The sequence below is a fragment of the Enoplosus armatus genome, chromosome 21 (assembly GCF_043641665.1).
Source record: "Enoplosus armatus isolate fEnoArm2 chromosome 21, fEnoArm2.hap1, whole genome shotgun sequence".
NCBI classification, from domain to species: domain Eukaryota; kingdom Metazoa; phylum Chordata; class Actinopteri; order Centrarchiformes; family Enoplosidae; genus Enoplosus; species Enoplosus armatus.
Window position 1 is genome coordinate 17,124,899 of NC_092200.1, and position 21,628 is coordinate 17,146,526.

A 21,628-nucleotide genomic window follows, 5' to 3' on the forward strand; every position below is an offset into this window, starting at 1 on the left:
CTAACCCTAACCCAAGGCCACAATAGACTGTTGCATTGTCTCCGAACGCGGGCCACGGCGCCAGATATAGCCGTATTATGTTACGCTGTGCATGACATCCAACACTACAGCAGAGAGGAGAGGACGCTGGTCTGCGTCGGGACTTTGCGCATCTAGTTGGGGAGAGAACGCAACGCCGAACTGCGTTGAGAAATCTGGTGATTGAAAAGTTGCCATGCTTGTCGGAAAAGATGCATAGCCAGTAGAATATGACATAAGGTCTTGCATGACTCGGTACAATATTGTCTGTGTTTCGACATGCATCGTAGGCACCATGCAGCATTTATTGGAGTCAAATTATGACTCAAGGATGGGCTACCAGCAGCAGCTAAACAAATGTTAAGATTGAGAATATTCTAAAGTGAAGTGCTGCTTGGAGGATGATCTGACAGCCGAATTCACCGTAGGGTGCTGATGACTCCTTAAGTGATCTCCTGCTTGTACTGTGCCATTGATGATGAGCAAAGCAGCTTAAAAAGCTTAGTTTTTACTGTTTTTTTACAATACTGTTTGGCTTGGTAAATTCAAACGCCCTGCTACAATATATGGATGTTTTTATAATTAAGTCTTTCTTTGTCTTTAAAGCAAACTGTCTTTTGCTATGATTTGCAGCGGTGCATGGCAAACGCAGCATTGCACTGCAAGTGTGTACAGTAAGTGTGCCTGTTGCAGCCCATGTAGAACATGCCTACAGCTGAAAAGTTGGGTAAATGCACATTTTGCCAAATTATATATATATATTATAAATTTTATACAAACAAACACTCACATGCACACACACACACACAGTGCACTGTCCAAGTGTTTTTCCTGCCTTCCTATTTGGCAGGTAGTCTGGCGCTCATAATTTGCCAAAATAAATAACCTGCGGGTAATTAGGAGGGCTACTTCTGTGTTTTTGCTCCACACTTGGAAGTGCATAGGGAAGTTAATGAGCAGCCATTCCCCTCGACCAAACCTTCAAAATATGAGGTCAGTGGATTTGGAGGGATAACAACACTTGACAATCCGTTCCTTATGCCAACTTTTGGTATATTGTCTTTGTTTTCCCGTGGTAGAGCACGTATCATATGATCTGCTGAGGACAATGATGCGTTTAAACTGCTTTTAAACCGGTATCAACAGGAAACCTTTCCCTTTTTGTTAACGTTCTTCTTCTTGGATACTGTTACTCAAGCTGTAGCCACATCCAATCACAATGTGGCACAGTTTTTGACTCTTGCGTGAAAGTCTTAGTCTCATAAGTTGTGCATTCATGGCTTTTGTCTGCCTTTGCCAAACATTTGCTTTTCCAAGTTGAAGGTCCATTTATCAGCCTGGTCCTCGCGGCCTACATAGCCCGAGTCTGCAAAACCAGGAGCAACGTTCTAAAACATTCCTCTTCAAGAAAACCCCCCCCCCCCACCTCATTGTCCTTAGACGGCAGTATCTAGTGATGTGCTGATGGGGTGGTGATTAGTGTCAGTATCTTTTTAGGACAAAGAAATAATAATGGATGATCAAAGTGATGATTAAGCCTCCAACCTGTCTGCTGTTGTATGACTTTGTAATCGTCTGTGGTGATTAGCTGTGTAGCGATGGCGTTAAGCTGTGGCTGCACGTTATCTCCACTCTGGCAAAACTGCTAGCCCACAAAGCTTGTCTGTAAATAAGATGTCTTGTCTTCATGTGAGGAGGCTTATTCTAGTGTGTGTGTGTGTGTATGATGATGGTGGTGGTGGTGGTGGTTCTAAATGAAAAAGGTCAGCTAGTATTTATCAGCTATGCCCTAACCCATGCTGGTAGCTCCAGCAGGGTTGTGTCTAGATGGTAACCCTACGTTTGTGAAACTCTCGCATGCAGTTAGGTTTAAGTTTAAGTCGGTGTTTACTCGGCTTCTGTGTTTGCAGGAATCTTGCGAGAGTTTCACGAATCTAGGGTTGCCATCTGGAAACGAGCCTCCAGTAGCAACATGTGAAGTGTTCCTTCCAAAGGCAAGAGGCATATCAGCAGAGTAGTTGCACGTCATTATGAAGGGTTGGAGATTACGTTCTAAAAATCCCTGTTCAGGACCGGAACATCCACTGTGCTGAAGCTGAGATGCTAGTATATCAGTGTAGAACCGATTGGTGTACGTCAGAATAAAGCGACATTGTAAGCACCCGTAGCAATATTACGAACATAAAAAGAGCTGTGACCAAGATGTGTACTGCATGGTACATTTTGCAGTTGAAAAAACGGTGTATGCCTATGTAAACTACCTTAAAGGTATCTTTGGCATTGCCTCACTGCAGTTTTTTTGTTACTTATCACCCGACAGCTGATACCAATAGATCTGCTATGAGCTAATATCAGCCGATATATCACCAAGATCTTATTATACCCATCTCGCACAGTGTGACATGCAGTGAATCTGTAAGATTGCTGTTGTCAGACAGCGTACAGGGGCTGTTGCAGTACATCGGTTTGATGCTTATATAAGGGTGGTTCACCCAAAACCTGGACGAATAAAACCGAAATGTATCTACACGGCTAGATAGAACTAGGTGTTGATGAAAAATGTCTTACATGTGTGTGTGTGCAAGTGCAGCCTGAGTGCATGTGTGCACACTCTGAATGACAGTCCAGTGCACTTTTTGTTGTTGTGAGTGTTCCCAGGGTCTCCACCGTCTCTGTTTCAGAGTGAGAAAGTGCCGGCAGAGGTTAGTTACATAAGCCTGGTGGGTGTTACATCATTGTTTTTGGGGCCCTGGTCCGGAGAGCTGGGGCTCAGGCTTCAGATGGGTCCGATGGGTCCGCTTCCTCCCAAAGACCCCCTCGGAGGAGGAGGAGGAGGAGGAGGAGGGGGAGGCAGGGAAGCTATTGGAAGCAGATGCTCAGTGAGTCCCTCCTGCCGGGAGACGTGGCTCGGCGCTGTTGATGGGACGAGGTCCCACCTGTAACACTGTCCTTGAGTGTGTTGTGTGGTTTTTGTCGGTCAGCGTTGGCTCATTAGCTGACGTTTGTTGGAAGTATGGTTTGGGTGGGCTTGGTTGCCATGACATCAAAGGGAAAACATGCAAAACAGGAATGATTTATAGGTCTATAATCCTCAAAACAGCCCCACCTCTTTTGTTCACCGCCAGTAAATCAATCTGAAGAAAACGCATAAATATTCAATAAAAACTTAATGGCAAAGGTTGATTTGGAGTTAAACACAGAATTGTTTGAAAAACCAAAAGTAAAATTCACTAAATGTCATTTGCGCTTTGGTACTTCTGTGATCTGGAGCAACGGAGAAACCATGAAGATAATAAAACCCATTAGCCTGGAACGGCATGCTTTTTAGTGGCTGCTCCCTTCCCTACACATAAAGAGCCCCCAGTTTGCTATTGTAAGAGCATCTGTGAGGCTCAGTAGTCTAAGGTGTGTAAAATCAACTGGACTTAAATGTGACGCAGGTTCTTTGTTATCAGGCTTCTACTTTATCTCCCTATCTTGTTGGTTTTTCTTTGACCTGTCTAATAAAGGCAAAAAGCAGGTTTAAGTAATTAAAACCCTTTTATCAGCCTCCATTGGCAGTTGGAAGGAACTGCACCAGGATTCTGATTCAGTTGTCGAGTGAGTGAGACTGCAGAGGGCTTCTGAGGATGAAGGATTGGGGGGGTTCAGGCTGGAAAGTGCAGCGGTGCACAAACAGATTATAATAATTACGTGCTATGTGTAAGTGAAAATTCAGTGGGCAATATGAATGAAATCCTCGATCACAGTATATGGAATCTTGCGATACTGATTATATAATAGGGCTTCAGCTAACTATTATTTTTATTGTGGATAAATGTGCAGATTGTTTTCTTTGATCTGTAAAATGTCCGAAAAATGTAAAAAAAGGCCCATTTTAAGTTCCTAAAGCCCGTGTCCACGGCTCTATTTGGAGTAACAAGTAGCAGTATTTATTGATATTAGAATATTTCAAGTTTCAGGTAAAAATGTGCCCCCCAGTCTTTGGAATAGGTTTGGTTGGTAGGTTGGACATTCAGGTGTGTTCTGCTAGCAGCGGCTAATGTAGCCTGGAGCCTGAGGAGCGGGCTACAGAGTTTTTTTTTTTTTTTTTTTTTTTTAATTTTCAGATTTGTAGCCTTCAGCCACCAACCGATCACTTGAGGACATCCATCGGCTCTCTCTGGAGCCACAGATAAGAACACGTTGCCACGTCCACCGCCTGTCATTCTTGGGATGTCCGAGGTGCATTCTAGTCACCACTTCATTACCACAGGCTGCGGGGGCCACTGGGCCCACGGGCCTTTGCATGCGGTGGCGTCGGCAGTGTGTAGGGTGAATATAGGCTGATTTAGGTCACCGAGACAATGCTGCAGTGTTGTCCGGTAATTGCCGGCCATTGGACGGATGTGAAAAGCTTTTGTAAAGGTTTGGTTCACACATTCATATTCTTTGTCGGTAGTTGTTCCAGTCCAGCAGTTTATGTTGTGTACATTAACTAGATACTTGCAGATTTGTGAATAAATATGGAGGTGTGCAGCTTGTTGTCCAACACGTTTTCACTTGTCTCCATGCAGTCAAAAGTTTGAAGGTTTTGTTGATTTATTCCTTTAAGAAAATATACCGGTGGACTGGTCTGAATTTGCTCATTTTTTCCCAGGCATTGCACTATCTAAGTGGAAAAGAACACTCTGTCACAGCTGTAATATGATGTTGACATCCCCAACACGCTGTGGTGACTACGTTCGTTTGTTTTCAGGACCAGGTGGCGTTCAGGAACCCGGACACTGGAGGAAGAAAGTTGAACTCTTCTGTCTCGGTGGTCATCTTGTAAGTACATCAGCTTGGGACCATTTGTTCCTCTCATAAAAACAGATTCTTCTCTTGGAGTTTCTGAATGTTTCATGGGACAGAAAGTCAGCTGCCAGCAGCCGAGAGGACACACAGTACACTGCGTGGCCCATTGATCACAGGAGGAAGGGGGGTGGGGGGGGGGGGGGGGTATCAGCCTTCCTTTCCTGAGGTCAGCCAGACATGAGCTGACCTCTACAAGGCCTCTCTCTCTCTCTCTCTCTCTCTCTCTGTTTTTCTGGTTCACATCCACCAGTCAGTGGTAACCATTTGTCAATTACATCAGTGTAGCTAGGATGAGGTGAATCAACAACAGACCCTGACTGCAGACAATGCCAAACTTTATACTCCTCGCCATGGAAACAGCTTCGTGTTTAGTTTGTGCGTCTTGTTTTTATTCTTATGATATAATGGAAGCAATTCAGGTCAAAAAAGTCTTTTTAAAAATAGTTTTATCCACATAAATTCCACATTCAGTGTTTTGTGAAATAGCCAGAAATGTCCCGTCCACACATCATTCTGTGGTTTTTTTCCCTGCTTACGCAAAAAGTGACAGAATGGTTCATATATATTTTTATTTTAGTCCCTACAAAGATATTATATCCTATGTTTTTATACGTTCTAGAAACCCCCCAGGTTTACTCACTCATTGAACTGGCTAGCTTTATTCCAAAGCACTTTGGCTCATTATTATGGAAGCAAGATGCTCAACATACCTTTTCAAGTGTCTTTTAAAGGAACAGTTTGACATTTCTGGATATTTCAGAAAATACTGGTTTTGCCTGTGGCGATTATCATATATGACATTATTAGATTTTTTTTTAATACTGATGCATAAATGTGGTTCCCAACCTAGGGAACCACATTTATGTAACACAAAGTGTTACAAGATGAATCTGAGGCAAAACTCCCCGCCTGAGGGGAGCTGAGTTTACTGTGGGGAGGAATCTCCTGCCAAAGGACCTCCGTATTTCTGTCCCTGCTTGCTAAAGGTGTGGTGGTCTTGGAGGAACTGGACCCAGCAGCCTGTTTTGTTTTTTATTGTTGGCCATTGGCCGGTCTACTCCGTCAATTTCCTCTTCCACACACACACACACACACACACACACACACACACACACACACAGAACCCCTCCCACTACAGGGCTGACATTCAGTCGTGTCTACATGGATACATGGATGTAAATCACATTAGCCAGTTAAAACCTATAGTGCCTTATCTCGCCCCTGCTGCTAGTTGTGTGGATGGGCTTGTTTCAGGTTTGGTGTAGGTTGATGGAGCACCTGCGCAACTGTATGACCAATGTGTGCTTGTATCTTCTGCTCCAAAACAGAAGTAGTGACGTTGGGCAGTTAACACTGATAAAACGGCCCTCTAATATTAATAATCCAACACCCCCCCCCGTGGCACTGATGTGACTTTCCGAGATTTGTGTTGTATGTCTTTCGAGATGCAAGATCAGACCTCAGCAGCTGCTGTGTTGACACAATAGGCAGTGTGTTCCCAAGTCACACACACACACACACACACACACACACACACACACACACACACACACACACACACACACACACAAAGGCTTGAGTGGGCAGGGAGTGAGTGGTGGAGTGCTTTAGTGGAGACACTGATGGACAACATGTTTATTCCCACTTCACTAACTCTGACATCTCACACCAAGAAGCTAAAGGGGGGAGGGGGAGGGGGGGGGGGGTTAAGTACATTGTACAGCGCGTGATTTAAGTCCAGTCCACTTCTCCAATGTCGGCCTTCTTTTCTGGTGATAGGGTTGATTAACAAACCCCAAGGTTAGTCAAACTTGTGTGGAAGAGAAAACGGAGGCGAACAGTGAAATGATTACCAAAACTGTCCATCGTAAATATCCATCACAGTTTACACTTATTCTTGTAGAATGAGGGATTGTTACTATTATTTCTGCTGGTTTATATAATCTGGCTGAACAGTTGGCTTATTTACAACCTGTCTGATGGTTTCTTGCCCGTGGACTACTTTTGTAATGTTGCCATGTTCCCAGATCTCAGCAAAAGGGTGTCATTCTAACTGGCAAACCCGCTTCTGTCCCCACCACTGTTACACTTCCAATTTGATTTCCGCAATGAAATCTCTGTTAACAGCACCCTTCCACTGTCTCATGAAAGCTTCTCATGTTCTTCAATTATTACCATTTTGCTCTTAGCAATAAGCTTCATAAACAGCATCGCGTGCTGTATGGACCTTTTTCTCCTGGCTTTTGCCTCACAGGCTACATTCAGGCTGCCCCGACTCTCTGATTGGTTGAGGTTGTTTGGGCTCCACGTGGCCTGACAGGAAAACAAATGATTGAATCTATGTTTTGATACAGCTAATATTCTCATAAGGGTTTGCTGGGGATGAATCGAAGATAAGGCAGTGAAGGACAGGATGAGTGTTTTATAGTGCATAGTGCATTGAAATGCCATTTAACCAATTGCATCATAATTGTTGTTATATACTTGCTTTGTCACGATTATTAAATATTGTAAGAATGCTGTAAGTATGAACAACATATGTAAGCAAATGTAAATGTACATAAGCTTTTGCACTCTTGCAGCAGAGTAGCTGCTTTTATAAGCTGTTTTATATACTAGATTTACATAAATGTACATAAATATAAGAAAAACCATATATTTCGTTACTTCATTGTGTTCCCCTCCCCACATCTTAAACCAGATATACATCAGATTTACAACTTTCCTATAGGTTCTGTTTTCTCAAACTGTAATTTACTCCTCGGCCCCCTGAGCTCCTCTGGACTATACACACACTGACACGCCCCCAACACAAACAGATACTCCGTCGCCAAATCCACCCGCATTCTTTTTCTCTATAAATTAGGATCATATGTGTGCTGTGTGTCCACCGAACAGTCTTTCACCCATCCATCTACCACTCCCTCCGTGGATATGCTAATGACAGCTTCACAGTTGGCTCCTGATGAAGCCCCTCAGAATGAGATAGCCGTGACTCATGCGGACACAGGATACTCCCAATGACACCACTGGATCAAATAGAAGTTGCGAATAGGCTGTGCCAGTTGTTTGGGTGCAAATATTTGAAATTCAGTTTACTCGGTCGCATCTGACTGACGGCCCGATTGCTATTCGTCCTGTGCTGGGAAGGGAAGCCCCACCCATCTGATACTCCACATGGGTTTGGTCACCCAATACGAATATCTGCAACATACCGTTCACCCCATGTCTGATTCAAATAACAGACACACCGCTGCAGCCGACGTGTGTGAGGTCACGATGATGGATGTTATCAGATGGTTCCAGGTGCTGCTCACCTCACCCCCCCCCCCCCCCCCTCCCCTTCATGTCTAGCCAGTTAGCACTGATCAGAGGCTGGTGATGAGTTAAAGAGGAGTCATTGTGAAGTGCCAAAGTCTGACTGGATGTTGAGTTGACAGATGTTCGGGAACACACACACACACACACACACACACACACCTACACCTGGTGCCGCTCATCATCGTCCCTGGTCGGATGCCATGTTGGAGCTAGGAGCTTGCCTTTTATAGGAAAGCATTCATACAGAATGCCTGGGAGGGTAGGAGTGCGTGGCTGTGGGTGTGTACGCATGTTGGAGCTGCTGAATACTTCTCATTACATCACCTATATCAATGTATCTATTATTAATCGGATTCAGCCAAAGCATTTCCTGCTGCTGGGACTCATGTCAAAGCCTGATCAGGCTGCGATATCTAAGGCGTATAGACATGACAATACAAAGCTGCCAGAGAGCTGAAAAAGCCCAGTGTTTGAGGTAAATACATGGTGTTTTTTCCCCACATTCACTTTACTCTTTTCTTGAAGGGCTTACCTTTGGGCCTCTCTCCACTTGGGACCGTTGGTCGGCTTAGTTCGACTGAGGCGATAAACTGCTCAGTGTGCATGTTTTCCCAACACAAACAAGAGCAATTCAGACAAGTGATTAAAAGTGTTGGACTCTTATTTTGGTTCTCTGCTGCTACAGTTGGTAAATGTCAGATATCACCCAGTCCGCCATATTTGAGCTCCCTGCTCTCCTCTATTGACTTCACGCATTTCAGCAACAAGGAAGCGCTCCGACTATCGTTATTCTGTCGTTTAACCTCCCGTCTACACTGGAGGTGGGATTATATGATATAATATTGATTATTATAAAGCTCGTGCTCTGTCACCTGTCATCTCTTTTGAGTCCATATTGGCCTTTGGAAATCAACCGTACGTTGCTCGCAGGCATTTTAAAAGAAACCGTTTTCAGTTAGTCAGTCTGATATATATAGCACAGCACCAGTTCAGTCTACTTAACCTCTGACCTGCAGGAAAACGACCTTTCAAACTGTCAGAGGGAGTGATGCAGCTCGCTGATCCCCCGCAGGAACTGGACTAATGTTTGTCAGTTACGGCCGTTGGTCTTCAGCCACGTGGGAAAGTAGTTCCCTCCGCGTCTGAGTTGTAGCCTTTTCTGGTTTACGGCCCCTCTGTTGGACTCATCAGGGCCGCTGGAAGGAATAAAAAGGAATTCCTCCCCCCTTTTCCTATCTCTGCTGGGTGACATGCTCCAGCCCCCTCCCGCCCCCTTCACCCTCACTCCTCGCTGGAGCTCATTAGGCCAGATTCCCATTTCTATTCATCGCTGTCATAATGTCCGTTAGCGCCGTTAGACACACTCCAGGTGTACGTCTCGGTCCGCGATAAATCGGCGACCCACTCCCAGATGCCAGGCTGACTCTAGCTGCGCCTGTCGCTGCCTAAACGGGCCGACGCTTGTGTCAACACCAAACCCACCCTGTGGTTTTGTGGGCCGTGGTTACTGGTGGGGAGTCATGTGACTCCTAGTCCTTCCAGTCCTACCCTCTGGCAGTCTCACTCTTTCTCTGTCCTGCTGCTCTCTACCGTGTCCTTGCTATCTCTCTTTTTCCTGCTGTTTCTCAAGCGCCCTGACTGCGGATACTGACTTTTACTGGAGATAGTATATTCTGCGAGGGACGACCGGCAGCAGAGGAGCTATGAAAGGTACAGTCCCTTTGTTCATCTTCACTTTCTCCTCTGGTCCATCAACTAATCTCTCAGTCTCAACTCTCTGTTTTTCCCATTTTGTCTGTCTTCAGCTGTGTGATTGCTCTCGTTGCTCTCCGAGGTGGATGCTCTCCGCTCATTAATGTGCTCTGGGTAGTCTGTTCATCTGCCGGGGAGCCCGGGTGGCAGGCTTTGGTCATGCATGTTATGGCAGTGTAGGATGGCAGACCCCGTCCCCTGGTGCTGTCATCGATGGGTGCTGTACCTTTTATTTATTTTTTTTTGTCTTCTCTTTCTCTCTCTCTCTTCACTCTAGATTTCTGGTATCTTCTTTTATCACAATCATGCCCCCTTTTCCACTCTCCATTTCTTTCTTTCTTCTTCCTTTCACCCACTAACCTCTTTATCAGCCCCCTCTCCAGCTCTTATCTGCTCGTGCTGTCTATTTGTGGCTGCAGAAGGGCACCTTGAAATCTTTTGTTTCGGGCCGCACTAAAAGGTGCTCGTGGGTGAACTTTCCCCTGAGGTCTTGTCTTGTGTGTGTGTGTGTGTGTGTGGGCCCGATGTGCACTGCATCAGAGGTGGAAAGTTCGTAGTTTGTTGGAGTGTTTTGGTTAGAGGAAGAGGATTTAATCAAAACCACCCTGGCACATCTGGATGCTCACCATGCAGTCGGGGAGAGCACAGCTTGGTTGAATTGACAGGACCAAAGAGAGCGAAAGAGCAGCAAAGCCAAGGTGAGGTTTTCATTTCGTGGGTGCCAATTGCTACTCTACTCGAGATGCGATTAACAGAACAAGCTGGCCTATTTCACTTTTTATAGGGAAAGCACTCACAAATTACACTGTCGGTTAACTTTTTTTTTGTTGATTGGCTGATCGATTAGTCGTTGCAGCTCTACTGGACAGTAGTGGTAGACGCAGAGCTATGTGCTACAAGTGCTTTCCGTCTTCCACACACACAAGTCCAAATTAAATGCGAGATATTCACATGAAACCAACCAGGTTTAGAGGGCCTGTAAACATGTCAAACTTTATTATTTTACCTGAATCACGCAGCCGTTTGTGTATAGCGACGTAGGAAATGACAATGTGAATTGCTGAATGAATCTACAGAGAATTGTCACTTGAATCTGCAGCCTTGGAGTGACTTTCAGCTTATTGTTTAGCTGTCTGTCCCAAAGCTTTACTAAAAAGAAGCTCTAAACAACAACCACACAGTAGACAGACACAGTGACTAGCTGGTGAACAAAGTGGAGCGTTTCGTCATTTTTTTTCAAGCAAATCAAAAGTACTACACTGAATCTTGAATGTGTTTTCTGATTGTTTTGATATTTTCGGATGGCGCATCATTATCCACCCACAGCTGTCCTAGCAGTTCAGTGAAGATATGCCCTCCGTTGGGTGATTGTGTCAAAGGTCCAACCTGATGCGTTTTCTCCTGGTGGAAAAAGATTCCTACACACTTGCGTTCCCAGAAGTTTGCTTTTATATAAGTATGTTGAATTCAGCCCTTTTTTTTTTTTTTTTTTCTTGAAGAGCATCAGAGTTTCTTGATGCGTGTCCTCAAGCGGACCTTTTGATCACATCCTGCATGATCCGGACATCTGTCATATATATCGTAAGTCATATGACATAAAACATGTTGATGATGAGGTGGATTTGTTTTAAACAACCGCATAGTTTTCTTTCTCTCCAAGCTGCCCTTGTGTGGTTGTTCCCTTTCCACCGTCTGTTTTTTCTTCTCACAACACTTTAAACAGACTTTTATTGTGTCTCTGTTTTTTAATTGGCGCTGGCGTTTCATGCTCAGTGCTCCGCGTGAATGGCGTCTCATGCTGCTGGATGCTTTCAGGGCTGAAGAGTCCCGGTCTGGTCTGTTCTGTCTCAGGGGTCGTCCATGCCCGCGTTCATGAGTGTTGGGGCTCTGCGTGTCATACAGAATATTCCTTTTGACCGAAGCTGCTGAGTGTGAGTTTGCCTGCATGGCCGACCCTCATCAAAGCAAGGCAGTGAAGGAGGTGTGTGTGTGTGTGGGGGGGGGGGGGGCGTTTAATAGTACGCATATTTCCAGTTTTTCTGCTTCCCAGGACATTGTTGTGGTCTATCTGCAACTGTTTATGGAAAAACAGAAGGCGAGTTCTTTTGCCCTCAGTTTTCTGTGTTGTGCTGACAGTTCAGTATGGTCGGGGCATGTTAGCAATCAACATCCAGCTCCAGCCCAACGAGGGCCCAAATTGAAATCACATTTGCGCCGACGTTTCTCTGCTGGCTTCGGGAGAACTAATGTTTCCCCAGTGCTAATTAGCTCTTGAGTGGCTGAACCCCCGTCGCTTTCAAAGCTTATACAAAGTACAAAGGCCCTGCTGAAGAACCTCAGAGCTTGGCCCAGTGCCCGGACCTGCTTTCTCCACCAGCTGAAAAAGATCATGAATCAGTTTTAGGGTTTACCTTTTCACACAGCCATAAACAAATCAGCCGGTGTGATATCTCGAACAATGAGGTGGTGTTAAGACGTAGAAAGCCAACACAGCAGACCAGAGCCCACCGAGTGAGCATTTTGGTTGTACACTATTGTCAACACTAGATGGTGCTCTTTGCTGTGAAGCTCAAAACCAAAGTGGAAGCCAGTGTTTGTCCCTAAGGACAAGTGAGTACATGCCAGTCCTAATGCTTCTGCAGCCCATTTGTTTAATAGACTACTCTCCACAAAAAAGAAATGAATGCATTTAATGAAAAATCTCTGCCTCATCCTTTATGCCCCCCCCCCCCCCCCCCCTTCTCCCTCTGTCTGGCAGTGTCCCAGTGTCCCCCCTCCTTTGCCCAGTGAGTCCTTTGTTCAGTGACCAGCTGAAACGGAGCCCTGTCCTTATCTTTGGGTCTTTGTGTGTGCTCGATTCCCTTCCTTCCTCTCCATCTGTCCGGTGTTGTCCTCCACTGTGCTTTTGAACCTCAAATGTGTAATCAGCATGATGAATGAGACGTTTGTCTGCTCGTTGAACTGACTGTTTAAGTGTCTTCATGTCACTTTTTAGCACTCATGGACTTTGATGCCTTTGTTTGATGTCCACTGTGAGGAGGGATTACACCCTGCATGCCACTGACTGATCCAGTGCTATGACGTTCTAGTTTCTCTGCTGATCTTTAGGGCTTCATCTTGTTGGTAGACCTTGACCCATGGCTGATGGAATAAAACACCTCTTATCTGTTGGTAAAACCTCTGTCCTGATGGGAGCAAGGTAAACTCAGTGTTGTGATGGAGTCCAGTAAGATGACCTGAGCTTTCTGTGCGGCTCTGATTTAATTTCCCTCGCCACTTGTGCCTTTTACGGCGGACACCAGTACCTCCCAGTGGGATCGTGTTTTGTCAGACGGAGAAGACCCAGGTAAGCATGCTTACCATCTTCCCAAGATGGTTGTTGACTGGCTTTGGATTATTTGGACTGCTGGACTGCTGCCACAGACTCTCCTTTAAGGATGGTAGGAGCAAGAGAAGTAGACCTCCTGTGAAAGTCAGTGAACATCTTAAAAAAAAAAAAACGAACTACACCACGGTCACGCGACTTCAATTTCACCGCCACTAAGCTTCCAACTTGTGAGAGAATATAGATAGATGTAGTTATATAGATAGAGTTTAAACACAACGAGGCTGTAATGGCGAGTTCCTAGTGAGTAAAAGACATTTGAAGACATTTAATGTCCCCGACAACCTCTGTGTTCTCATTTAGCCACTTGTTAGCAACCGTCTTTTCTAAGACACGTAAAAGCTTCAAAAATTCACGAGTGGGGTATCCACTGATGTATTTCGAGATGTAAAACAAAAAGTAAAAATCTCTGAAGCTTGTGTTATGTCAGGCATCTAACCGAAAACACATTCAAGAGACCCGTTGTACTGTATAATTTCCCCCCCGGGGATCAATAAAGTATTTCTGATTCTGATTCTGATTGACTTCCAGACGAGGGAACTCATTTCCAGGTTTTAGGACTCATACCTGCTCTACTCTGTGGGGGAGGAAAAGTAAGGAAAGACTGGGTGAGTGGGTGAGGGTGGCCTGTGAATGGGGCCAAGTGTGCAAAAAAAACAGAAATAGAAATTAATATCCAACATGCGTACATAAAAAGTTGTCATATGCCAGTTCGGTAGCCATCGCCCAACCTTAGTATGGCATCTCTAATGTAGGGCTGCAACTCATTGTAACCTTCCATTAATGTGGCGTATTTTTTTTAGGATTTGCTCTGTATTCTGATTAACAGCCAAAACTCAAAACATAATGTCATCATGTTATGAAACACAGCTGAACAAGTTTATTGAGACATTTGTGAAGCTGTCATGAGCAAACAACTGTCAACGCAGGACTAAAACAAGTAGTCGGTTGTAACAATTTACATTTTTCTTTTCATTTCAGCACTTAAAGTGTGTGTTGTGACTATCAGTATCAAAATACCCTTGGACGTATGTGGGGTCGAGCAGAAGCTTTTTCACGAACGTTAACTTCACCAATGTATATACAGTATTTCACAATGGCTTTTTATGGATGTATAATAATGTATGCAAGGCCATCTTCCTTCACCTTGGCTTCCCACTGCCCCCAGTTTGATTGGCCTCATGACCGCCACTTGTCACTTTCGTCACTGGATTGATCTGGCCTGGCGCTGGTGGACTGGGAAAGCACCGTTCTAAATTTATCAGCCAACCACCCATCCCTCGGGTTCATGCCTGCTGTGGATCTAGCCACAACACATGCGCCCCTCTAAAGGAGGGTTGTAGATAGAAAGTGGGTGGGGGATGGCTGGTGTTAGCTGGGAAGGACCTGTGGACCTGTCAGTCTATCTTTATGTCCCAGTAGTCCTGTCCCACAAGCCTCCAGAGCTCTGACCTTCCCAGGGACTGTGGAACCAGTAGACTCTGAGCGAAAACAGGAGAGACTTCTCACTGCGTCCACCTGAAACACTCCAGCTCAAAGACTCAGTGGCTCTCTGAGAAGATAACCTACATTGAGAAGGTACGTGGCTTTCATTTGGGAGCCGACTACAGGATTAGTCGTCTGTCAGAGTTGTTGAATGACTTTGGTGGTGAAACATTGGGCTTCAATTGACCTTTTCTGTGGTTGTATGAATTCAATTGGTGTGACAGTTTTAAGATTGATACTAATACTGGTAGATTCTTAATGTTTAGGAAAAGTGGTTTAAATATATATGTTTTTTAATTAGTTAGTATGTGTTTTTAGGAAAGTCCACTCTGCATTGTGGTCATGATTGAAGGACAGTCTGGTTCATGTAACTCTTTCTGATGAGGCTTTCAGATCCACGTTGGGTTCTGCGTTTTGACCTGGAAGCAGCTCGGCAGACACTGCAAACTCTCCCTGTGTCAGTAAATTCAGTGCGTTCAAATGGGGGAGTTTGTTCCAATCGCTCGACTGGAAGCGAGACCTCCACGGGTGCGTTTATGTCTGTGTGTGTGTGTGTGTGTGTGTGTGTGTGTGTGTGTGTGTGGACGCGAGTTGAGGGAAATGAATGGTGTAAGCGAGATTTTGGGGCTGCTGAGCTCCTCCCGTGTGTGATTCATTCAGTGGTGAGTGACTTGGCTTGGGAGACCTACAGTTGTTCATTGTGCTGCACCTGCTCTCACTCTGTCAGGACACACAAGACAGAAATAGAGCGCTGCCTAACAGGGCAACACACACACACACACACACACACACACACCCCGCAAACATTTTACACAAGTTTTTCCATTGATACAAGCCCTGTCTTTAATCATTACTCATATCCACTTAAGTTCTAGCACCACGCTCAATCAAAAAACCATCTTATAATTTAGCTTCCCTTTCCACTTAATGTGTGAAAGCCTTTTTTTTTTTTTATTTATTTTAGAATTGATTGATTATTGTCAGGAATAAAAACCCCACAAAAACGGAGTGTAATTCTGATGTTGAAAGGATAACTATAACAACTGTATGCGTCATTTAATCATGATGCCCTGAGCGATATTTTTACCAACCGCTCCAAATATACACGAGCCCTAGTTCACTGTTACTTAATTGGGTGAGGTCTGATCCGATTTCTGGCTCTGGGGGAGTGGAAGCCGAGCGGAGGTGTTGTGACTGTTACACATTGTCAGTGGCTGACTGTCACCCTGGCTGTGTCACTGTCACTTTTCTCATTTGTGTGTCACGCGGGAGAGGGAGGGGGGGGGGTGTAACAAATCTCTTACTGGGGTTGAGAGGAAGTGCACTGTGTCCATGTGTCAGAGTGTTGTGTCTGGGTCCAGCTGCAGTCAGCGTGTTTTTTATTTTCCTTTTTGGGGAGTTGAGCCCGGGCTCTGATGGCTTATTCACCTGTCAAGATTCAAGAGAGTTCTGGTCAGTTTATCAGGAGCTGCTCCGTCACATGACGCATTACTACGGGAAAGCCTTCGGAGAACGTACGGGTGAGCCTGTGGGTGGATTAATATCTCACTGACAGAAGCACCGTGGCTGAACATGTCTCATACTGCTGTTCAGGGCCTTATTTTAGCCTGGACGTCCTCTTTGTCAACAGCCAGGGTTGACCAAACCCAGAGTTATTCTCAATGTAACTCTACCTTTAGCTCTGTGTTGTTCCCCACTCAAGGAAATATCTGGCTCTTTTAGTTGCTAAATGTTCCACTGTCTTCGCCAGCCAGTTGCTAACGTTGTAGGGACTCAGCTCATTTTTGGCCCGGGGCCCCCTAGCAGGTCATTCCGGCCCTGCCGACCAACAGTCCGAAACCAGGAGACCAGGAACCAAGATATTGAATTTACAGCGATACTGTATATAACAGAGAAGGTGTAGCCAGAAGTGTTAAGGGTAATGACTTTCCTGTCTACTGTAACTGGATCCTCATCCGTTAGTCTGTCTGGAAGCCACATGAGGTGAAAGTGTCCCTGTCTACAAACCCACACGGACCCGCTCCAGGGTTTATGTAGCACCCAAAGTCTTGCAGGAGGCTTAGTCCTGGTGGTCTCACGTGGTGGGTCTTAAGTGCGCATTTACTCCTCCTTGACAGCTTTTCCTTTATTTTAAACCCACCACCCCAGTTTAAAATCGAATTAGCGGTGATTTATTATGAGCCACCAGTAGAACGTTGGACCTTGAGCTGGGGTCTCTGCCCTTGGCGTTGACCTCCGACTTGAGCTCTGACAAAAGCTGCTGTGGCTGAGATGTATTACAGACTTTGGATACACATTCATGATTTTATCTCTTTAGAGACTGCATACGCCTTTGCACTTTTGATTATTCCTACCAAGTATGTGTATTGGCCACATGTTATTTTACCATTATTAGAATCATAAGCCTTTTCCAAACCAAGCTGTGGCATTGAAAACAAGCACAGCAAAGTTTGACATGTTTCATGTTGACAGGTTTTTGGGTCCTTCCCTTAGAACAGTCTTTATTTTTGGCCGGGCCGTCTTGTCATTATCTGGTCAGACGTTTTATCTGCAGTGCTGAGCTTCAGTATCAGTGGATGAAAAGTCGCTTGAAGAAAAGGACAGAAAGTGAGAGAGAACAGACCATCTCTGGCGACGCAGTGGGACCGTACTGCCAGCTATGTGTTGACGATCTGTCGACAAGTCTTTGTAGATAGACTGGCGAGCAGTTCATAATGAATGTTATTTCTCTTTAACGTGACCCTGTTTGGCTGCTCAGCTTTCATACTTTCAATGTTGCAAGAGAAAAGGCGTTTAGGATGTGGATAAAGAGCAGGACAGCCCCCGCTGACGTTAGCCTAAACTCTGATAGCATCCAGGACCACTTTCCTGCACTGGTACACAGTGCATGTGCTAGTTGTGGACCGGGCTTTTTTTTAATGTAACCTGCAAGCCCACAGGCTAAGACTCTACCCTCTTGCTTGAGCAACATGTGGAGAAGTCCAACACCTTGCTAAGCTATGATAATCGCTGTTCAGGGAAGGGGTTTAGCAAAAGGTTATATAAGTATTGCAATTTCTCTGATCAAGTGTTAACTGGTCAACTGTGGATAAGTACCAATTCCATTGATAATGTTTATTTAAACATAGCACACCTGAACTACGGAGCTCACTGAGTTCACAACTCTGGAAATAGGTGTATCCTGCCAGGAAGCGATCACTGCAGCTACATTTGGTTCAAGTCACCAATGGCAGCCTCTGCTCTGCTGGCTCACCTCACACTGTGTTGACTCTGGAGGGAAATGAGAGACGCAAGCTTTCCACCGCTGCCTCTCCGTCCTCTTAAGTGTTTCCGTCCTCCGGGATGACAGTTTTTTGGGAAGGTGTCCGCGTCGCCTGGGGATGGAAACAAATACCCCTGGAAGTGGGATCGATGAAGATCCTTCTGGTGCCGTGGCTCTCTCCCTGGACCAGATGTGATTGGGTATACATCTTTCCCCAGGGCTGTGTTTGAATCAGACGGTGTAGTCATGTGTTTCAGTATTTCAGGTGCATCGCATGCCTCAGTGGTCACATCATCACTGAGGAACAGATGGTGCTATATTGGTTGATATGATTGCAAATTAATCATGATTGCAATTATTGGAATGGAAAGTGTGCAGTCCACTCCCTGTTAGTATTTAGTTACTTATTTATTCAGAGGCAGGCAACGAAAGGGTCTTAAAAATCTGAGTGAAAAATGTTCTTTGGCATTGTATTCTTAAGTCTGGATTTAGTTATTTGGTGTACTTTTTTTTTTTTATTCCCATGGATAATTTGCCAGAAGTAGACAACATGACTTCAAATGCTCTTACCACAGTAACCATGGTGAAGTTCAATAGCAGAAAGAAAATGGTAAGAGCAGATATCAGTTTCCTCCTAGCACTTCCTGGAGTTGAACATCACAGGTTGGTAATACTTAATAGTTTAGGAATGTCTGCCGATGGGTTTTTCTTGAACCTCCTTTATAAAGACGAGACATTAGGTTTTTGGACAAGGGAGCCTCCTCAGCCCTTCCATTGGCCTAACTGAGGTGTAGCTAATGCCCATGGCCAAATTAAGCTCTGTGATAGGCCTCGAGGCATACATTGCTGGACCTCTTGGAGCACTCCACTTGAAGTCACTGAGTCCTCTACTTAAGACCTCTTATCTGTTTTATTTTGGGAAAGCCATGCTGAGGTGTGTGTGTGTGTGTGTTTCTGGGTGTTAATGCACTGTACAATGGCCAGAGAAGGTCAGCATTGTCTTGGTGTGTCTATTTGCAGTGCGACCGTAAAGTTTCAAAGACTTGAGGCCGTTATGAAAGGAAGTCTATAATGAGGTTTGGAGCTGTTGTCCAGGAGTGTCTCTTGAAGTTTGAGGTCTGTCATATCTGACCTCAGAGGCCCTGCAGGGCTCAGGGTGCCACTAAAGGTACATATGCACAATGATATTTAAGTTAGCTAGCCAACTCTGTTAGTTAATCGCACTTTGCATTTATAGGAGGACACGTCTGGTTGCAAGTTTCTAAAATATCTGGATTTGTTGCATCAAATGACATATTTGATTTTTCAAATTATTTAAAACTTCAAACCAGAAATCAAATATCTAATACATGGATACAACAAAGGCACTTACAGTTTCCTTGATATGGCTTTTGAATTCATGCTAAAATCACATTTCTGCTATCACATTATCCTGCAGTTGGTCTGTTGGACCTGGATCAAGACCCCTCTTATTAAGCGGCCTCGTTGCGGTTGTTTGATTTTTTGGATGACAGTGTTCTCACCTGCCAAATGAAACCGACCCAAACAGGCAAACGTACGAGATTTCGTTTAACTTTCATTAACTGAAACTGTCAAAAGCTTAAACCTAAATAGATTTGATAATGAATTTGAAAGAACTTGGTTCAGGAAGTGGGTTCAGATTCCATGTTCAGATTGAATATCAGACCTCAACCCGAGTTCAAAGCGGCAACTCCATATTCAAATCCACAGAGGTGTCACTGACATGTTGCAAAGAACATTTTGTGTTGTAACATACCATTTTTACTCTTTGAAGGTCAAAGGGCACATAGAGGAATCTGTTGTGCTTCATACTGAAATCTCATCAAGCCCAGTAAAAGACATCAAACAGCATTACAAACGGAGTTTCAGCCTTAGTTTTCCTCCCTCCAACTCCCTTTATGTGTGCATATGAATATCTTTACCTTTCATTCTCTACCCCCCCCCCTCCAATCTGAATTTATGGCCGTGCTGCAGAGGCTCGGTCTCAGTTATGTGTCTGCAGAGACAGCATGGCCGTGCGCTCTGGATCCCTCTTCTGCTCTCTCGCCAGACAAGACGGATATCTTTCCTAGAGGATGCCATAAATCTGCACTTTATTTCTAAGATGGCTGTGAAAGAGTCCCAAGCAGGAGCACAAGCCCTGCTAATGCTTTTTTTTATCTCTCTCCCTCTCTTTCTCAGTGTTCTCTCTCTTCTGAAGGGTTTATTCCCGACCGTGAAGGTGATGCAGCCATTAGGCGCAGACCTGTCGGGATGCCTCTGCGTGCTCGAGGTCATTTGAAGTACAAACATGGACTGTCTGGAAGTGTTTATCTAATAATGACCCACTGACTGGCTGCACATGTGAGCTTGTCCAGGCTGAAATAGCATCCACTCCGACAGCGTAGCTGGCGGGACATCTGGTGGGATGATTAGTGGAGAGGTGTGGCGCTGTTATTATGATATTAAACATAACCTGCCCTGCTCTGGGGTGCTGTTTCATTTCAAGAACCTGAAGTGCCTTTCTTTTTAATTTTTTTACATGTTAGCTTACCAATATAGCAGCCTGACATTGTTATTATAATTAACATTTTATGAACAAATTAACATTTCAACTGATGTGACTGCTTACATACAAGCTGACGCTACAGCTACTTGCAGTGCAAACACTCAAACTGTCTTCGGCGCTTCAACTTCAAATTGCACTTACCATTTGACATTTCAACTGCTTTCATCTCCTACTCTTTAAGTGACGGTTCAACTGCTTTCATCTCTTACACTTGAACTGACTGTTGTTTGTTAGTGACCATTGTCAGCGCCTGTTCAACAGCTTTAAGTGTTGAAACGTCAACTGCAAACCCTACGTATCTCACATGCACACAATTAACGTTTTCAGACCTTTTTACCGTCTTTACAGCCTGACTGTACGGCTGTCTTGTCTGGGGCAAGTCCTGAACTTGAGGTGTTTTGTAAATCATCAATTCCGTTTGATTCCCACACGAGAATGCATGGTTTTGTTGCTGTTGTCCTTGGTTTCAGGCTTGAGTTTTAGTGTCGCATGGTCTAAATGGTATTTCAGAGGCTGACGAGAACAAAAGCTTGGGGCCAACACTGAACGCTTGTATGTTTTGGAAAATGTCACCACTAAAGCCTTTGAACATCAGCACAAATTATTGTCGATTGTCAGCTTTAATCCATAAAATATTGGGACTGTCATGGTCTGATCAAAACCTATATGGATCTCGGTGTAGTTTCCGGGAAGGCGCTCTTTAAATGGTTTCCTGGGACGTATCCGTTTCACCACTTTGTCAGGTTTTGCAGTGTAGTGGCGGAGATGGCTTCAATTTCCACTCTCATTGACCTTTGATCCAGTTTCTGGTCTCTCTCTCTCTCTCTGCTGTCATTCCTCTTAACCATTTAAGGCTGGCTTGTGTTCAATGTGTAAGCATTTACAGACGCAAACTTAAATCGGTTCAATCAATAATAAGATTTATTGGATTTAAAGGATTATAAGTAGTCGAAAATGAGAGTTTGAGGACTCGTCTTCACGGCCACACTCTACCAACTTG